At 36.6% G+C, this 21,956-nt stretch overlaps 1 protein-coding gene across 2 annotated transcripts in view; it reads left to right on the forward strand.

Moving 5' to 3' along the window:
• The first annotated feature begins 15,284 nt into the window (after positions 1 to 15,284).
• LOC139739169 (uncharacterized) overlaps positions 15,285 to 21,956 on the forward strand; it is a 41,871-nt gene continuing 35,199 nt past the window's right edge. For both annotated transcript variants that reach the window (XM_071649783.1, XM_071649784.1), the window contains exon 1: positions 15,285 to 15,437. The gene's annotated coding sequence lies outside the window, so the exon portion shown is untranslated. The remainder of the gene's footprint in view (positions 15,438 to 21,956) is intronic.

A 21,956-nucleotide genomic window follows, 5' to 3' on the forward strand; every position in this document is an offset into this window, starting at 1 on the left:
AGCATACAAATATTTCAACGCGCGCGTACGCGCACGTTTTAAGAGAAAATATGAATTTTGATTATATGAGTAGAATGCGCTTGACTTGAACTATATGTGACGTAAATTTCATTGAAAAATTCCATTCCATTAATGAGATAGGAGTGAGAATGTGTTTTCATATAATGACGTCATAGTGACGTCACGATCGACCAATCACAATGATACATTAGATTTGTCGTCTTTGGGACATGATACATATATGGTATGAGTTTGAAGTTGATACTCTGAGTACTTTTTGAGTACGTAGATACACAACTTTTGTCCAGAAATAAAGAAAGAAGAAGAAGAAGAAGAAGAAGAAGAACAAAGAATCCGTACAGATACAGAAGGTGATCCGAGAGGATACTCGGATCACCTAATTACGCGGCCGAGACGCCACTGTATGGAGAGCTGGCTAGACAATGCAGGCGTGTAATTCATTAACACCCATGTCGGGATTTTTGCAAAGGGTACAAATGGAAAGACCCAGGGGGCCAATCTTGGGGGCGGCAACGGGTTCTCGACCCCTCAACGGAAATGATGCTAATTTTACGGGTACAGAGGTGGAGGAATAGGAAGATATACACACTCACCAGTCGCGTGTGTTCCAGCGTGAGACGATAAGGCAGACTGGTGGTGAAAGGGAAAACGACGACCGATGCAAACGCAAATCTTTACTGGAACGCAATCCTTGGTCAAGTTATCCTGAGAGGAAAAAAGTCCACGTAATATCCCACAGTCCGTTCCAGATCCTAAATGATCCTGTTCGCGCGAAAAGTCCACAGGTTCCTATTCCGGGAATCACTTTCTTTCCCCCGCAACAAAAGGAAAACTGCGCGCAAAGTTAGTTTGTATCTTACTAGCGGGGTCACTGAAGATCGTTCAACTGCGCTCATTCCGCAGCACCCTCCAATGCGCATTCAAAGACTTAGTGCTGAAATGAAACACGTGCGCACACACACTCTCTCTCTCCGTCTTTTTTCCACTTTCTCATTTCTTTCGGTCTCTCCCTCGCATCTTCGTTGGCACAAGGGGCATAACAATTATCTTCCGGGCTGCCTAGTGTCTTAACAAGTTCATTTTCCACCAATCAGCAAATGTTTAACATGGAACAGGAAATTAGCAGATATCGTAGTCTATATATCGCAGCCGTTTAAGATTTCTTCTGTGCCATAGAAGTTGTCGTCTTTTTTTAATCAAACTCAAACACAATGACATTATCATTGCGCTCACCTAAATTTCAGTATGTATGTACTTACATATTGATATATGTTGTATAGTTAGTGCAGTTTTCAAAACATGTGATATAGATTTGAACTTAAAATTTGTAATTACGCTGTAAATAGGGCTCTTATTTAAAGCAGTATTAAACACTGTAAAAACAGCGGTGTTAGATTTAACACCATGGGTGTTAAATTTAACACCGATCAAGTGTTAATAGAGGACCACACCCACAGGTGTTGAAAATGCACTGTGATGGTGTTGAAAAGTGTTCACCTGACACTTTGTGGTGTTAATTTAACACTGTACCTGGTGTTATTTTGACACTGTACTGGTGTTAATTAAAAAATGACACCACATTGTGTTGATTTGATATTGCTGGTGTTAATATCAATGGTTTAACACCCGTCGAGCTTCAATAAGAGACCACAGCAGCTGGTGTTACTGTGGTGTAAATTTATTTTCACATTTTTTTCAAAAATCTAGTATTTTGATATAAAATTCTTGATCGTCTTGTTTAAATTAAAAGTCGACAAGGAGTGCAGTTACTAAGAAACTCTTCAAAAAACAGTTTTATATTCGGAAATGACATCCGGAGGTGTTAATTTAACACCATAAATGAGCACCGAAAATTTAACACCAGCTCGGTGTTCACTATTTAACACCGGACTTTTTGCAGTGAACGTTATTTTCTTTCTCCTATGATATACCATGCCTTGACCAGATCGTTTCCATTTCGAGGTCCTTATAACTGACAGAATTGATACTCTTAATGTCATGCAATTTTATTTCATTCTCTTTATGCCATCTCCAACAAAAGTATAATTGCAATAAACGCTTGAATACACTTAATGACACAAACACAGTAAAACAATGTAATCAAGGAAAATGCTGTGAACTGAAATACAATGAATGTCAGCGCAGTAACCTGTAAATAATCTCATTGAAATCGTACCGCATTAATTATTCCCATCGCCGATAGAGTGCGATAATTTAAACTGTGAGTGTGAATGGAAAGGACTATGAGAATCTCGAAGAGTCATTTAAAACACTAGTGGTAGTATAGTTCTCACCGCCGATAGAAAGACTGATTTGCGAGACTATAGAGAAGGCGTGGTTTGACGAAAAACCATCCAATCAGGTCGCTTCTGTCATTTCCGACAGAAGGAAAAGGGTATTGGGGGCTCCCCCGGTTTACTAGATATAGCAGAGTCGTGAGGAGGTCGCTCGGCCCTAATCTGGCAAAAGGGTGTATCTGCAAAATTTCGGATTTTTTTTTTTCATTTTTAGGGTTTTTGAGGTCAAAATTTTCATCTGGCCAACTCTCATTGGTGCTCGGGCTTTAGTTTTCGAGATACCAGAGGTTACCAAAATCAATTTTCATCATTTTACTGGTATTTAATCTGGCAAAAGGGTGTATCTGCACATACATCAAAAAAAAAAAAAAAATTGGTGTTAATCTGGCAAAAGGATTTATCTGCTACATACATCATTTGCCAGATTAAATGATGGGGAAAATGTGTTAAGTTAAAGGACAAGTTCACCTTCATAAACATAAGGATTGAGAGAATGTAGCAATATTAGTAGAACACATCATTGAAAGTTTGAGGAAAATCAGACAATCCGTTCAAAAGTTATGAATTTTTGAAGTTTTTGTGCAGTAACCGCTGGATGAGAAGACTACTCCAGTGTATGAATAACTTAGATGTCACATGCGTACAACAATATAAGGAAAATATAAAGAGAATTTCTCAAAATGCCATCTTTTGAAAAAAGTACACATTCCCCTGACTCGTTACCGACAAATGTTATGGGTAATATTATTCCCCCTGCCTTTAGAAAGAGGCAAGTCAAGAGCTCTTTTATTATACGAAAAAAGTGAAAATATGTTGAATTTTCTTTTACATTTTCTTTATACTGTTGTACGCATATGACTCACAAGCTGTAGTAGTCTCCTCATCCAGCGGTTCCAACACAAAAATTTTAAAAATTCATAACTTTTACATCGATTGTCCAATTTTCCTCAAACTTTCACTGATGTGTTCTACTAATATTGTTGCATTTTCTCAATCCTTATGTTTATGAAGGTGAACTTGTCCTTTAATCAGGCAAAAGGGTCTATCTGCACATACATTTGTGTACTACTGTATGACAGTCCGATTAAATATCTTCCACGGGAAATGATCCTTTCTTTACTAAATGAACTGATATGGATGAGAAGAGATAACATCATCCAAAATAATCAAATTACCTGTGCATTAAGGTACATTTCTAGAGTTTAGGCTGAACGTATGTAACATCCACGTCTGTCTACATGTTAGATACGTTCGTTTTTTCTACTAGTGTACTATAGTGCACAGTTAATTTAAATTTCCGGGGTGATATTGTATTTTCTTATCCATAACAGTTGTTTAAGTAAAGAAAAGATCATTTACCATAGAAGGTATTTAATTTGACTGTCATACATGCATTAGTACACAAATGTCTGTCCACCTGTTACATATACGTGCACTATTTTTATGTTTTTGAAAATAGTTTTATACGGTGATAGAGTGTTTGGAGGTTATGCACATTAGAAACATAACTGCATAAGATTACCTAATGTCTTTGAAATGGACCCCATTTCTGTGAAAATGCCCAAATGTCCCTTTTGCAGACACTGTTATAATGGGCCTAACATATATTAATCCTAGGTTCTGATATACTATATGTGTAATGAGATTAAGAGTGTCAATAGAACTGACGTTGTGCATTAGAAGGCTTCGATTTTAATAAAATTGAAAATGTTACATCGCTTGAAAAGAAATACATATTCGGGAAAACCTAAAGATATGGCCAAGAAAGGCCATAGGATTAAAGGGCAAATAAACCCAAGCTACGCTTTCTCATATCCAAGTAAACCCAAAATGATCCACATTTCCGCAGGAGAATGTCATGAATGATTTTTACTAAAGTTTACTAAAGGTAGAAAATTAATGTAAAGTGAGAGATTGAGCCTGGAGCCATGAGCGAGTGATTTCACATTCACATGTATGTATGGAACCATTATTCCGTTGCGAGGATAATGTAGATGAGAATACAATAATTGCGTCAAAATAGTTTATGATGCTTGATGCAGATATTTGATACGTCAATAATTTCAATATTTTCACCAAACTTCTTATTCGAATGAATTGATATGTTAGCACATTTTGTGAATGTCCATGGATACATGTAGCTTCCAGCCTTTTCAAGGTGCAACTTTTCAATGAAGTTTAGTGTTTCATAAAAATTAATGTCAAAATGAGAACTGGAATTTTCCAGGAGACTTCCATTTTAATCACCTTGAAAATGTTACATCACTCACAAAGAAATGAAATAAACTTTTCAATTGTACATGTATGTAGTATGAAATCAAGAGGATATTGACATCCTGTCTGCATTTCATGTAAAATTTGAACTGTAAATAAAAATTGTAATGTTGATAACATTGTATACTGATTAATTGGTAGTAAATACAATTGTACATGTATTTTTATCTTTTGTTTTATATTGAACATGTAGGTCTATGTTTATATTATATTGTAGATACATGTAGATATAGATATACATATATGTACATATATAGATAGATAATATCGACCAGAGACATTCCCATAATACATTCCCCATCGTTTCCTCATCATTTCTAGCGAAATAAATGAAAATCCATAATAGATACATTGAAAGATAAACAAGACTTTAGTATCGATTACAAATTACAGACCAAGAATAAATTGATAGGCTATGCAGAAAATACACCCTACAGTTACGTAACTGCCGCAAACCTACACAATTTTCCCCCTGGCATTCCCCCCCCCCCCCCATGTGGAAAAATATCAAGGGTGTATGTGCAGATCAACCCTTTAATTCCACCAGAATTCCACCAGACCCAGACCTTCCATCCATCATTAAATTTGGCCAAAGGTGTGCAGATAGACCCTTCTGCCAGATTAAATTAACACATTTTTTTTCCTCATTTAATCTGGCTAAAGAGTGTATGTGCACATATACCCTTCTGCCTGGTTAAATTAACACTATTTCCTCCATCATTTAATCTGGCAAAAGGGTGTATGTGTAGATAGATCCTTCTGCCTGATTAAATGCATACATTTTCCGTCACCATTTAATCTGGCAAAACGGTGTATGTGCAGATACACCCTTTTGCCAGATTAAGACCAACTTTCACTAGGGTGTATGTGAACATACACCCTTTTGCCAGATGAATTTCACTGCCTTTGCTTCTGAGATTAATCTGGCAAAAGGGTGTATCTGCCTTAAATCAGTTCTTGAAAAAAAAGGAAATGGATTAAAATAATGAAAATTAACTAAGAATAATCTTTGAAACATAACCTAAGTGACAGAACAGAATCCACCAGCTAAAATTAATTCTCAACCTTCCTACAAGTAAATTAAAATGCTCAAACTTCAAAGTCGATTATCTCGGAAAGTTTTTCGAGGGCGTATGTGCAGATAGACCCTTTTGCCAGATTAGGGCCGCGCTGTGCGTGCGCCGACGGGAAACGTACGCACTTACGCATAAACATCATGCGTTTAAAAAAAAAAAAAACACGACACGTTAAAGTTCGCGTAGAATTGTTTCAACCTTTGACTTCCACTTTCAAATTTACAGCCTAAACCTTATCCTGAGCATTCCATTAATATCTCAAAACAGCACAACAAAAACAAGGTATTTTGAACTGATCACGAAAGGAGTGTGGCGGCAGAAATTCTCTCCAAGAATTCATGAATTTTACTCTTCAATTTATTGGTTCCCGAAGCTAAACACCATAAAGTGCAATTCCACCTCTTATTCGATTTTACTTTAATGAAAAGAGTAAAATTCGACAAATAGAATGGTAAATGTCTCATCAATATCGCACTTGAATTAAAGCACAAGTTCAACATAATATACATGTAGATTGAGTAAATGCATGAGCGAAAATTTGAGGAAAATCAGACAATCCTTTCAAAAGTTATGTTTTTTAGAGTTTCTTTGCAGTCACTGCTGCCTGAGAAGACTCTACAGATTATGATGTCACATGTCTAGAACAATAAGGAAAATATAGGGAATTTCGTAAAATTGCATTTTTTTTTTGTGAACAAAAAAAAAATATAATAATTAAAATACATAATTCCCTCGACTTCTTACTGACGCATGTTAAGGGTAATCGATATCCCCCCCCCCCCCGCCTTCTAAAAGAGGCAAGTTACGTGTTTTTTATTATTATGCGAGAAAGGTAAAAAATAATATGAAGAATTGTTTTTTATGTCGTTTTACACATGCGACTTCACAGACTGTAGTCTTCTCATCCAGAAGTGACTGCGCAGAAACTTAGAAAACCCATAACTTTTGAGTGGATAAAATTGTTAAATTTTCCTCAAACTGTCACTGACACTGATGTGTTAATTAACTGCTGCTGAATTCTCTCGATTCTTATGTATAATGAAGGTGAACATGTTCTTTAAAAAAAGTCGCGGTATCCATAGGCTCTTTTCACACTCTTTCATCGAATACAGTTATTGGTCGCAAACAAGCATGCAAGTAAAGAGGCTGTATAATTGTTATTATCTTGTCATACTCTTTCATAGTTTGTGTTGTACACAATAAGAATTATTAGATATCATGGGAATAATATCTATGGGTTATATTCAGCAACTACAGCAGCCCCTCGGTCAGCGATGCTAAGTTGTTACAAGACTGTTATAACATTGGGCGTGTTTTCCCAAAGATGCAACATTTTCTGCTTAATAGATGTCAACATTATCAATGATAAATAAAAAGGGACGCCGGGGGGGGGGGGGGGAATGACGTAGTCACCTGAAATTTTCATATGAGGAGTTTTGTCGCAAAACGAGCTAACTCCATTTTTGTTAAGTTGAGATATTTGTGACTAAAGCTGCTAAAAAAAGAAGAAAATAACGAAAAAATACAGGATGTGTTTACCACAACTTCTACAACATTCCTTGTTATGTTGTTAGTGAGGTATTACTGGAAAGGTTTAATTTTGCTCTATCTGATTTATGGACTTACTTTGAAATGTTTGAAAATGACGCTTAGCTCATTATGTAATAAAACTCTTCATATGAAGATGGAAAATCAATTTTACCATGCAATCTTGGGCCCATCCGATTTGCTCCACAGCACGCGGTGCACGCCGAGAGCCGGGCACACTACGCATGTAAAGCGCTTGCGTTTACAGTGCATATGCGACAGCGCGCAGCTGGCGTAAAGCGCTCAGTGAGCACTCTCTCGATCTAAGATGCCGCACATTCTCTCTTGTTTCTAGATTCATAAAATATCAAATGACAAAGATCTATTTTATGTATTATTTAAAACAAATGATAAATGTTTTTCATTGTCCAATGGACAAAATATTTCATTCGGTGAAAGATGAAAATGTTCGATCCATTCAACGAGGCTGCGCCTCGTTGAATGGATCATTTTATCTTTCATCTCATGAAATATTCTGTCCATTGCGCTCATATTTGTATACTATCTGATGATGGAAAATTATAAGAAAATATGGAATGATTTTAATCGTAATTTCAAGAATATTGATTTTGTTGCAAGTGAGGTTTCACTGAAAAGGTTTCATATTCCTCTTTTTGATGACGGACTTTCTTTGAAAATTTTTGAAATATGTCGCCTAGCCCGTTTTGCTGTCAAACTCTTTGCTATGGACACACAGTTATTATATATTATGTTTCTTAGTTCTTAGGAAAACAAGAATAAATTCCCTAAGTTTCAATGCCTAGGGAGAAACTAAAAAAGGCACGGTGTGATTTCTCATAAACAAGACCGTAATTCTTTCCGACAATGTCATAGAAAGTGTGATGTGTGTCTCAGGTTCCCAAATGTTTTCGTGTATCAAGATTAAGAGTTTTATGAGTACATTTATAATTGGTGTTGTATTATATTCGTAAAACATTATATAGATAGGGCCTCATCCACGTCAAGCCCTGCTTATGATGACGGTCCCCTGTACTGATTTCTCCTTTGTTCATAGATACAGTATGCCTTAATAATGTTATTTTTATTCATATGTCACTACAGACTGATGTTTTTTATGAAAATGATATTTCTTGTATTGATTTGTATGTTAAACTCTCTTCTTTTTTTTGCATACTCTGTATCACTTTCTTTTCATTTGTTATTGTATTTAGAGAAAGAAAATGCAGAAATAAACCAAGCCAAACCAAACCAAACCAAATGACAGCGAGTAACTGAAAGTAATAGCCACCACCACTAGATGGCGCTCTTGCTCCAGTCCTCTACCATCTACATTAGACGTGCTCGAGTTTCAGAACGATGAAATACAATCTTTTTATGTTCCTTCATTCGTTTCATCGCATTTTTTTTTCATCATACTTTTTGATCACATTTGAATAACGTGTTGTCGAGTACACGAATGTTTTGGCGATGTATCTTTTTTAAATCATGACATTGTACACTAAAAATCTGGACAAATAACTAGATTTTGTTTTAGGATACTAACGCTACAATGTATGTTATAATAATGTATTTTCCTATCCATTTAACCCAGGTAATTAGCCTCCACAATAATAGGGTTAGGCTTTGCAATGTGCAGTTCCTCTAGTAACAATAATCCTGTGATGATTTGGCAAACAAACAAATGCGCTAGTCGAATTTTTCTTTTCAATGCATGAAGTATTGGGTAAGGGGACTATGCAGCAGCGTTAGGCATGACATTTCAAGCAAAGTCTGGCCTTTATGAACAAAACATTACACAAAAATCTGTTCGACTGGACTTCACTTGTGAAAATCACGGAGAAAACAGTTTCTTGACTCGTCCGAGTCACTTCTTCAGCTCTGTCTGGCTGGCGAGCATTCACCCATGGAGGGTGAATGGGCGAATGTTACTGCCTTTATTGTCTGTACGTCGAGGAATTTTCCTGATCATCGGCTTGTATGTTGGTGAACAAAACATTACACAGGCACACAGATTTCTATCACAGTCGTGTGCCGTCATTGTCGGTTTGGCAGGAAAGTTGTACAGCGCCCTCATATGATCAGTTCTTTTTCTTTTCTTTCTCTTTGTATACTGCCATTTTGATTAATTTGCACTATTACACACTTTATTTTCATATCTTTTACACATTTTGTTATTATTGTAATTGTTTTCATTATTATCATTAATGTTATTATTGATATATTTATCGATGTTATTATCATTATTGTTATCATCATTATTATTATTATTATTATTATTATCATTATTATTATTATTATTATATCATTATTATTATTATCATTATTATCATTATGTCATTACCATTGTGATTATCATCATTGCTGTTGTTGTTGTAATTCATCTTATTAACAAGGCCTTTACAAGTGTTTGGTCATGAATAGATAACCGAAATATATGATTTTTATTATGTACATCACATAATATCACAATAAATTCATATGTCAATGTATGTCTCAACAGAGTACAAAATATTAATAAATGCTAAGACTAAAATATATTAGTCTTAACAGTTCATGTTTCTACTCTATGGATTATGTTCATTGGTTATTTTTTACTCTATGTTAATCTAAAATGACCAGAAACTCGTCAAGCAACCAATCGGATGCCAATATTTTGAAAGATCAATGACGTATCAATTGCACTGCTCGTGCCCACCCCTATAAATTGGACTTCACGAAATGTATCATATAGCGACGAACCGTATACCATTCCAATGATGGCACTATCGGTCTGGTTGAGTTATTTATTTGATCTTCAGGCGAGGCGCAAATTAAATTTTCCATGTGTTAAGTCATCAGAGTGTGGGAAGAACAATGGTAAATGACAAATGACTATGAACGCTTTGTTGTGAGGAGTAGATTGTGTGGACTTGTAAATGGCGTGTCATCAGTAGTAACGGCGACAAACAATTATTGGTCACGTCATTTCTCCATTATCATCATTACTTTTTGATATCAATTTCAGTCGTTCGCAAACCGCGGTTAACACATACTCATTTCCGCGTTTATTTACAGTAGTTATCGAGACTATTTTGCATAAAAATCATACTTTTGCTTCTCCAATTTAGCATGTTCAGCAACAACCATGTTTATTCTAACATGTCATCATCAGCATCTTAAATTCACAACCACGTGTGCAAACAACCGGAGATATGTACATAATTATTTGCAAATATGCACCGACGCCACAAGACCACAGTCATGTTATCATTTCATGTAGGCCCTCTATGCTAAGTACACACTGACTCAACAGTATAAGTTTAAATGAAACACATTATAAAGAATTTAATTTACGGAAAACTGAACAAATTGAATGGAAGAAAATAAAAAGTTGACTTTGATGATAAAGCGAAGAAGAGAGAATGAAAACTCGAAAGTAGATGTGTGGTAGGATTATATTTGTGATGCAAATGACCTACACATACCCATCAAATGTGATAACTCGAACATTTTTTTTTTTAATCACTGCTCCCAACGGCAAACAGTACCTTTAAGTAAGATCAAGCCAACGAATCAAATAGTATAGATATTGATTAAAAAACCGACCCAAATTATGAAAGGTGTGGAATTTTAAGTTTCGCATACTAGTATATGCTTTCACTGCTTTTAATTGCAAAGGTAATTGCAATTGAATACCTGAAAGTATGAAAGAACCAAGGTCGCAAGAGAAAACTTCAATAAAATCATAAAACAGCGTACGTATAATATTTAGAGTTTTTGGTTATGGAAATGTTGTACATATAGTAATTTAAATGTAAAACAGTCATTTGAGAGATTATCTCATTTGAAAGAGTTTGATCACAAGACGTAAAGTGCGTCCATTTTTTTTTATTACAGCGAAATAAAACCTTTCCAGTCCTTCATCACGTATTGAACAACAAGGAAATATATTCTTGAAGTTATGATTATAACATAATATCAACTTATTTTCTTAGTAATGTCTTTGTCTAAGCAGGTTTAATTCCAAACATATTTAAATTGCCAAGAATGGAGTCAGCTCGTTTTGAGATTAAACTCGTCAGTTTGTATCACATCACGATGGCCAAGTTTGGAGTTGAGCCGTTCTTATATCCAAGAAGAGTTTGTTCGCAAAAACCGATAAGTCCATATTTGCCGAATGGAGATATTTGCGATTAAAGGTCAAGAAAAATAAAGAGAATAATAAGAAAATTTTTGCTTCTTTTGACCATAACTGTTACTTCAAAATTGTACCTTAGTTTATATGTAGTGACCAATATATCATTTAAAAGGTATTATCTTGTACTTCATGACAGAGACCGTACTTCAAAATCATCATAAATGGACTTATCGGTTTATGCAAACAAACTCTTCAAGTATTCAGTTAGATGAGATGATTATGTAACGTCCTCACATGAAGATTCACCCAAACTCTAAGCTAAAATCTTCGATGTATTCTTTCGGTTTTATGGACATGAAATCAAACAGAAAATGTGCATCTTCTGCGCAATTTTTGTGTGTATCACAATATGACTGGAGCATAATAACTATGGTATATAGCTCCTAGAACGTTGAACCTTGATGAGATAAAAGCAGCAGCTGTTTCAGAACTAAACTGGGTTGGGATGTGCTGTGACGGTAGGTGATTGTGCAGTCAATGCTTTATAGCATACAGTTGTATTTACAAAAAAGCAATGATGTGCACTATTTTTTATAATACTGATATATTTTAATGACAGTAATATATCATATAAATGTTAGCAATATATTATAATGTTGATGTAACAATACTTTTCAAAACAGTGATGTGCATTCCTTGTGGGAAGCGTGTGCATCGGTAAATGATAACAAGATTGAAACAAACGAACAACCAAACAAGTGTGAGTCTGTGATCTTTTGTGTTCAGTTGGGCATCATCTTGATTTACATGAACATCCATCATATCTTGTGCACACTTGGTTTCGACTGCTCTCACTACAAGAGGGAATCGCCTGAAGCTTCGACGTTCTACAGGTGACATTCAACAAGCTCCTAAATTGTGTTGCGTGTGAACTTTTCCATGCAACATCTGATGCAGACGTTCTTGTCTGATATTACTCTATCAATACTTACAACCTGATGAGAGCGTGGAAGTGCACATTATCTTCGGGCTGTGTACCATTTAAGATATCGACGACAAGGTTAACACGTGATTCTGTGGAAGGATTGCACCGCTATTGTAACGCTTTATACACTGCAAAAAGTCCGGTGTTAAATAGTGAACGCCGAACTGGTGTTAAATTTTCGGTGCTCATTTATGGTGTTAAATTAACACCTACGGGTGTCATTTCCAAATTTTAAACTGTTTTTTGAAGAGTTTCTTAGTAACTGCACTTCTTGTTGATTTTTGTATTAAACAAGACGATCAAGAATTTTACATTAAAATACTAGATTTTTGAAAAAAAGTGAAAATAAATTTACACCAAAGTAACACCAGCTGGTGTGGTCCCTTATTGAAGCTGGACGGGTGTTAAACCATTGATATTAACACCAACAAATATCAAATCAACACCATGTGGTGTCATTTTTGAATTAACGCCAGTACAGTGTCAAAATAACACCAGGTACTGTGTCAAATTAACACCACGAAGTGTCAGGTGAACACTTTTCAACACCATCACAGTGCATTTTTAACACCTGTGGGTGTGGGCCTTTATTGAAGTTTGATCGGTGTTAGATTTAACACCCGTGGTGTTAAATCTAACACCGCTGTTTTTACAGTGTAACCTCGGTCAGTTCAATGAGGGACTATCCCTCATATTATCAAAGTTTCTCGCCCGTTTCTGTTTCCTTTAGAAGGCGGCACCCCTTGCACCCCTTACTTTAGTCATCGCCCTTACAATAGAGTCTAATCAATGGGATCGGGGTGTGCTCTTTTCCTCTGGGCGGGAGCTGGACGTATCCAATGCATCGTGATTGAATGGCGCAAAGTCAGCGATGCGTGGCTTTATCATGGCGAAAGTTCCACAGCATGTACTAGTAACTTTCTCTCCACCCCCACCCCTACCGGTCACAAATCTTTGAATGAAGCTGGACTCGTAATGCATGCAAAAGCAAATGAATAAAGGGGCGCGGAATTGAAAGATGTGTCAGTTGACTCAAAGTGCATAATAGGGGACTTCTCACAACTTTGAATTTTCTTCTCTCCCCCCTTTTTTTTCTTATCCTCTACTCCTCCTCCTTCTCCTCCTCATCATTTTTCGCTTTCATCTTCATCTTTATTGTTTAGTCGCCATTCTGCTTCTCACCATCATGTACCTTTTTTCTCGATTTTATTATCTTTTTATATCAGATATCTAGATCTACATAATGATATATATATACATATATATATGTATATATATGTGTGTGTGTGTGCGTGTGTTGTTAATCTAAATACTGTTAGAAAGTTGTTTAGTAACTTTCTTGATTAGTAATTAGTTCAATTGATTTTAATCATTTTCGTGTATATCTTAATGTCATTATATTATCTAAAGTATTATATATTTATATAATATGTCACTACATGTATGTAAAGTTTTATATAATATTATATATATATATATATATATATATATATATATATATATATATATATATATGTTGATAAGGTAGTCCACGTGTTGGCAAGATAAAAAGATAAGTAACAAAGCTGCAACAAAGTTCATGCTGTATTCACCAACGGTTTATTTCTTCACACAAATTTTCGGGCGTCTCGCCGCTCTTTCTCAAGTGTTGATATATATATATATATATATATATATATATATATATATATATATCGTGTGTGTGTTGTGTGTATGTGTTAGTTTAATAGAGCCTACACGTTTTAAGTATCGAGCATCTAGTCTCTTTTGTGACTCGCAATCAAGGGGAGTTATTATTGAATTCAGCACAGACAATAAACTCTGAGGGCAGACCGACATTCCGATATATATTCACGAGAGGTTTTGTCACTCATATGATTAAAGAGCACGAAGCGCTTCCGTTTGAGTATAGATCCATTGTCTTCAACATCTTTCTATCTTATTCCAAAAAAAAAGCACAGTGTTTGTTCTAATACATTATTGCCGAGGATAGTATGTTTTTATGTATATTCGTGGAATGTAATTTTCTCTCATATTATATTATTTGTTTACATTGGTTAGTTTTTTGTGGTTATCCGCCAGCTGTGTTGTTGTTATTGTTGTATATGCTCATCGTATTATCTGACGGAAATTACCGTTTGAAGTTTCACAGAAGTGCATTGAATAGAAATGAATTTAAATTGAATGTTAATTGGTCTGTGCATTTTCTTAAAAGAAATTCCTATCGATCAGGCTATGTTGATTTTCGCGAACAGGTATGAATGGAGAGTAATGATACATGTGTTAGAAACGAAATATATGGAAGGCAATCCCTGCCTACAACTGGACCAACTTATTATCAATCTACAGTCTTCCAGGTTTCAAAGAGACAGAAAACAATAATCTCCACCCACTGGCAGCCTTACCCAGTCATTATATGGCAAAGGGCAGATATTCCACCTTTTGTTGCACTAATTAGCGCCACAATGAAAGCCTCGAAGATATTGTCTGTCTCGTGCACATTTCTGTCTTGGGTGTGTAAAACGCAGGATGAATGAACTTTCTCAAAGAAGCCACGCCCCACACAAAAGAACTATAGCTCTGAAAGTTACTATCGTCACCTCGTAAGTCAGTCCCACGGGCGACCACACTGACAATCTATCACGCTGCACAAAAGTACTATACGCACGGTCACGTTAAACCCACGAGGAATAGCTGTTTGATAACATCTAAATGCTAAGATGTCATTAATGTTTTCCTTTACCTCAATTGAAGGAAAATAAAAAATCTAACGAATCGAAGAGAGTGTTCGAAAAAGTCTGATGTCCACAAAACAAACGGCTGAGGAAAGACTATACTTTATCGACTACTAGGTGAGCGCAAAAACGTTGGTATAACAATACGCAGTTTTTTTATTCTATGGTTTCGCTGAATACGGATGGTTGGCGGAGTGCGCTGACGGAGAAATCACCCTGGCGTATCAATCCGTGGCGGTAGCGGAGAGCTCACAAGCACCCGTTTAATATAACTTCCCAATTCCGTGCCTTTCAAAGTTGGTATCAACGCCACCAAGTCGGGACTAGCAGTACACTGACTTTCTTGCCGAGGTATATCTGCCGTCATTTTCTTGCAACTAATCGGTAAGCCCCATTACTCCTAAATATTCTTCGATTTTCTTGAGTTTTTTTCCCCGTGTTGCACATTTTTTTTTCCTGTTTCCAATGGTGGAAGAAGAAAATTGCGTTTATCTTTTTTTTCATAACGGAATGTTGTTTTCAATCTGCATCGTTGCATACTTTAACCGCCTCGTAAAGGTACGTGGCCAGTGGTCGGTCGGTGGGGTGCGAATGTGTGAAAAGCTGTTAGCCATTGAGCGCTCAATTCGCACGGCGCCGATCCCTTATGAGGGGAAAACTCTTATGCCTCTTCTTCTTCCTCTTTCTATTTTTTTTGTTTTGTTTTCTGTGACGCGCTGATGTCCCAATGCAGAATTGAGTTAATATACCTCATTTTTCGGAATTTCTCCGATAGTATCATCTTAATGATGAATGTTGCTCTGTATTTGGCATTGTTCGTGACCTTTTCCACCGCTTTGATATGGTGAAAGTCTGACGTATACATGTGGCAGAAGTCATGTATTATACGACTGTCATTGGACCATTAATCATTTTCATTATGCCAGTCCATAGCACGCGTTATTACCATGTCACATTGCGTAACTCGTCATCATTATTGATACATGATTAAGAGCGTTTGACGCAAACTGTAAGACAAGAGACAATAATATGGAAACTTTAAAAAGTCACAGATCTGTTTTAAGACAAAAACGCGGTAATTGGTTCAAAGAAAACATTTTGTACACCTTGAAATAAAGAATACAAAATGTCATATAGGCCTATACAATATATGCATGTTAAAGGCATTAGCGCTGAATACAGCTTATGCACTGAATGTATGTTGTATATATATATAGATATTAATACTTTCTTAATGTTATCCTATTATGATATCACATGGTGTCATATTGTATCACATTATATAACATATACTGTATGCGTCTTAAGTATTGTATCACAATTTGGACGTATATATACACGCGTGAGAGTTTGGCAAGTCACAACGACGTATAGAGAGTGAAAGTGTAATTGAATGCGAGCACAATGAAGACATGAATTTGAGGGTCTCCAATATATTGCTTGGTTTTAAACCCAAGCTATTTTCCATGCGTTTTTGTTAATTGAGGCGCAAGGAAGGATACTATTTGTGTCTATTTTCTGCCTGCTTCTGTGATTAACAGACTGTGACAGATACAAATTCTTATCTCTTCCGAAATCTCCAATTCAGGGGGAGCGAGTGTCATTTTGGTCGGATATTTTGTTTGTTTCTTTTGTTTGTGTAAATATATCCATTTCCGGTTGGGCGTTGTCGTAAAGTTCTCAAAATACGTGGACAGATGTTATACATTCTATACGTCTGAAGAAAGTTGTCTTAAAATCATACGACATCCTGTCATGCGAACAAGATATCGGACATTTAGAAATTTTAGAAGTCCCGGGAAACAAGCATGTTCGGTTACTCGAACTGTTCAGATCCACAATGTATAGTAATAATCATGCATGTTTCACGGGGTCCATGCCAGAATGACATATAGAAACTATGTTATGTTTGCATCCGTATAGTATATAGTTCGCCGAAGAGGAGCTTTTAAAGCAAAATATCGCGCGTAACTTTAATCAGTTGGGGCAATGAGTATGATAGAAGAAACATAGCAGTTTCCATTATGTTTTTCAAGATTGTTCAAATAGTCAAAATAGTCTTTTGGATGGATGGAGAATGTTTACATCACCTAACGTTATTAGATTTGTAAGTTTATAGGATTGAGCACACGAGAGACAAAATTGGCTAATTGTTTTAGGTGAAGGGGTTTGGGATCTCGTTTGGCCATTTGGTGTATTCAACATGATCGATACGTGGACTGATGAATGTGGTTTAACCCCATCTATTCAAATTACAACGTTCGCACAGAGAATTGCGTACAAGTTGTATGCCTTATTGAGGAACTGGTTCTAGTGGGGTTAATAGTGAAGCTACCGTGGCTGTATGGTATCGACCGTCTATAGTGATCTTCACAGTCAATAACATCTGTGTGCGTGTTTCGGTATGTTACATAATTGCAGTTTACTAAGTGCATCAGCATTCTCATTTTATCATACACGTCAAAATAACGGCCTCAATGATAGAGGGGCAACTTCATGAATGGAAAACTCGCGAGCTCTTCAAATCTAATTACTGGTCTGACAGTATTACTGTCGATTACTAGCTGAAACCATTGCAGTGTGAGTAACAGTAGCGCGCTGTATCGGGATAAAGCAAGACACAGTTATGAATATAAAGTGGCATTACCATTAACATCGGTGGTAATCATCACGCGGTATATAGTTGTAGTGCTAGAAGTATACAAGTTAGTATAGTTGTGGCAGCAGTTTTAGTACATGTATATAGCAGTAAAGTAGTAGTAAGTACAGAAGGCGTTATAGCAGAAGTAGTAGTTTATAGGTGGAGTGGTAGTAGGCCTAGTAGTAGTAGTAGTATAGTAGTAGTAGTATAGTAGTGTGGTAGTAGAGGCGGAAGTAGTATAGCAGTAATAGAAGTAGTATAAGTCGTAGAAGTAGTAGTGGTATAAGTCGTAGTAGTAGTAGTAGTATAAGTCGTAGTAGTAGTAATAAAGTAGTAGAAGTAGTAGTAGTATGTGAGTGGTAGTAGAGGCGGAAGTAGTAGTAGCAGTAGTAGCAGTAGCAGCAGCAGCAGTAGTAGTAGAAGTATAACCCCATAGTTAGTGTAGTCTAGTAAGAAAACACGGATGGGGTAGAATATCGCTGTCGTGATAACTGTGGTTGCGGTGTGGTGGTAGTAGTACCAGCAACTCACTGGTACGAATGGGTCATCCATCACAACATATTAGGATATAGACAAAGCCGTTTTTCACATTGCGCTCTTCCTTCTTAGCAGACATTCCGGTATACTTGACCGTTCCTCTCTTACGTCATATACAATTACATAGTACATCTCATGTTTATTGTAAGCTCTTCTGTAAGCAATCTCGCTGCACACTGTGTAGTGTGGCGTAAGGTGATTACCAACGCAGACATGATGTAATCTCTATTATGATAAAAAGTCCTTGCGCAGCTGACTCAGAATTTCCGTTGGATTTCCTATCGCCACGCAATTGTCAGGTTTGTTGCCTAAAACCAAGGAGCTTCAAAGCTCCTTGCTAAAACTGTGATAGAGATAAGGCAGTTAGCTTTGCAAGTGGTATCATCGTGATGTTAGCGTTGTTTTCCCTTAAACGTCATTTCGATAAACTATTCAACTCTTTCGATAAACTACTAGTGTTCAACCATTTCAATAAAGTATTCAACCATTTCGACAAACTCTTCAACCCTTTCGGAGAAGGGATCTCACGCTCGTCATGTCACAGACATGTTATGACGTCAGAGACACAGCAAGTGCGTTGACCGACGGACACTTGAAAAGTTCTGACTTTCTTAATATTCGTCAAGTTTTTGCTCTAATTTCTCACCAATTTCTCTTCTGCATTCCTGTTATGTGATGAAAAAAATATCTGCTTTAGTGCATTTCCTTTAAGTTCCCCTATTCTGGACAAGAATGTTACTCCTCCCCACCCCTTCCCCCCACCATAAAATCAACATCGTATGGTCGCTCCTAATGCTTGTGTGATTACTATAACAGCGATCGCGTACACATGTATGCAGTGGTGTGTTCAAACATCAGACGCAGATACAGGATTTCGTGTATATCCCAAAAGCCAAAGAAAATAGATAATTCAATTCTTCATTGATGTAAACAAAAATCACCTTTGTGCATAATTTTAATAATGGTCATTCACGTCTTGGCAAGTGTGGTATATAGTGGGCGTCTCACTTGTAAAAGCATGGCCTACCTTTTCATAATTTCTGTGTCGGGGGGGGGGGAGTGCCGATGTTGTTGGTTTTGTTTCTTCCTGGTTTGCTGCAAAAACGTGTTGGATGCAAGATTTGTTTTGAATCAATGGGCTCCAACATAAACCAGCGTATTTTACTGTTGTTGTTGTTGTTGAGTTTATTGGCGTTTTTCAGTCAGACTTGACTATTTACGCCACTCTGTACGGTGCGTTTGCAGCTGTACTTGTACAGTGGCTAACTGACTGGGCTGAGGCTGGGGGTGGTGGGTGTATGGGTTGGCTTGTCGAGTCCTGGTTCGTGTGTGTCACGTCGTCACTGCTGGTTGAAGTCGTTTGATGGCGCTCTTTATTCTGTGTCCTTGCTGCGCAACAGCTCCCGGCAAATATTTTATTTCTTTGTATTAGCATAAATAACTTTATTTTTGTGGTTAATTAAAACAAATTGCTGTCAACCTGAAACAGATTTTGGTTTTGAGGCATACACACCGGGCACTTTTATCATTATGTATGCTATTCCATAATCAACTAGTGTTAACATATCAATACAAACTATAATATCCAATATTTACCAGTGCATCTGACAAAACATATGATATATTTTTGTTGAGGATGATTCAATATATTACCTATAGTAAGATTACTTACTCCTAGATAACTTTGCAACTGATTTCTGTATTCTTTATAACCCGGACATTCTAAGAGGAAATGTTGCACCGTTTCTAATGTACCGCACTGAGAACATTTACCATCAATATGTTTTCCTAATTTAAACAATGTTTCATTCAGTAAACAGCTTCCTACTCTTAATCTGTGAAGAATGTTCTCATCACGTCTGCAGTACAGATTGCTTTTACATGTTTGCGTTATGTTTGGTTGTATGTGGAATAAAAATCGACCTCTTTCCGAGTTTTCCCATTGTAATTGCCACTGTTTCATATAATGATTGAATATAATAATATTCGTCTCACTTATGCTGCTACAGACTTCCGTTTCCTGAGTGTTTTTCAGCGCGTTTTTTGCTAACGTGTCGACTTTGTCATTCCCTCTGATGTCACAGTGGGAGGGGATCCATTCAAAATTGACTTTGATTTGTTGTTTTGTTAATGCGTATAATTTCTGTCTAATCTCAATGGTAAAAGGGGATGTATTTGAATCTTTCAAGTCACACAAAACGCTCAAAGAATCACAAAAAATAACTGAGTCGGTTATTTTGTTCTCTTCAATCCAATCTAATGCTAATATTATAGCTAATTGTTCAGCTCGGAATATTGAAATTGGTGAAAGTTTATGAGCGATTTTTACTTCGTGCTTTGGTATGTATACTGCTGCGCTGGTGTTCTGGTGTTGGTCTTTTGATCCATCTGTATAGATGTGGGTGTATTTGTTCCATTTTTCGTGAATAATGTTGAGCGTTAGGTTCGTTATGGCTGCGGTGGGGGTGTGTTTCTTTTCTATTTCGTCGTGGAGTTCAGTGGATACTAATGGGGGAGGCATGAGCCAGGGTGGTACATTTGCATGGGTTGACATGCGGCTTTCAGTTTCCCGAGTGAGATGAAGGACTCTTTTGATAAAAGGAGATTCGTCTTTGAAATCTAAAAGTTCGTATTGCCAGCAAGGAAGTATGGGTTCCCTGATTGGGTGATTTACTGGGTAGCTTTTTAACTTTGCTAAATATTTCGAACTCAACATTTTCCTTCTTAGGTCCAATGGCATATTTTACTTTCGATAAGGAAATAATATAAATGCTCCCAAAGAAAATATGAGTATGGTTGTAAATCGGACTCGTTAACTTAATCGCTGTATTTATAGTGCAATAACGACTTTCTGACATCGAAACCGTGAATCACTGTTTTTATTTTTGCTTTTTGTTTGATCAGAAAATGAGATCTGGCATCAAATCTTTCATGCGTCATGACAATTCGTTCTATATGATTGTCATCAATACTTCATTGAGCTTGATAGATTTTTTTTTTCAAGCGATCGATTAAAACCCCTCCATTTTCAAATTCTGTGCTGTCCACACTTCTCTGTGGATTATGCAGCGAATTTACAGCAAACATTGGATTTTTAGGGGAATTTTCATCCGGTGGAAATGAACCCTGCTGGAAAGAAGACAGTGCCCCACAGTGTGTTCACATAGTTCACATATTGATGTGACGACACTGTCAAATTTCACACAGTGGGGAGGTTTTTAACACAGTGTTCACATAGTGATGTTCTGCTTGACACTGTGAACTGATGATTCACAATGTGTTCACAATGTTAAAACGCTTCACAGTGTGAAGAGATTTCACACTGTGTTCACTTTTGTTCACACTGTGGGGAAACTGTGTTCTTTCCAGAAGGGAAAGAATATAGAACTCCTAGAAGTTTGTTTACATCTTGATCACCAGTAATACTGCTGCTGCTTCTATTTCTACTACTACTGCTGCTGCTACTACTACTACTACTACCACCACCACTACTACAACTATACTTCTATACATTATACTACCTCTATTATCATCATCATCACAATTATCATCTATTCGTCATATACGATGATTGACCAGACAGAGAAAACGAAAGTTTCGAAAGAATTCCAAAAGAAATGAACGCAAAGCAAACACACAAACCAACAAACAACACCACGACGGACTGGTGATTATTATATTTCTCATCTCAACCTGAAACCAGGTGTGGTTATAATCTTATACAT

The sequence above is a fragment of the Diadema antillarum genome, unplaced genomic scaffold (genome assembly GCF_040938485.1).
Source record: "Diadema antillarum isolate AM-2024a unplaced genomic scaffold, OU_Dant_1.0 seq00000785_RagTag, whole genome shotgun sequence".
Classification (NCBI taxonomy): domain Eukaryota; kingdom Metazoa; phylum Echinodermata; class Echinoidea; order Diadematoida; family Diadematidae; genus Diadema; species Diadema antillarum.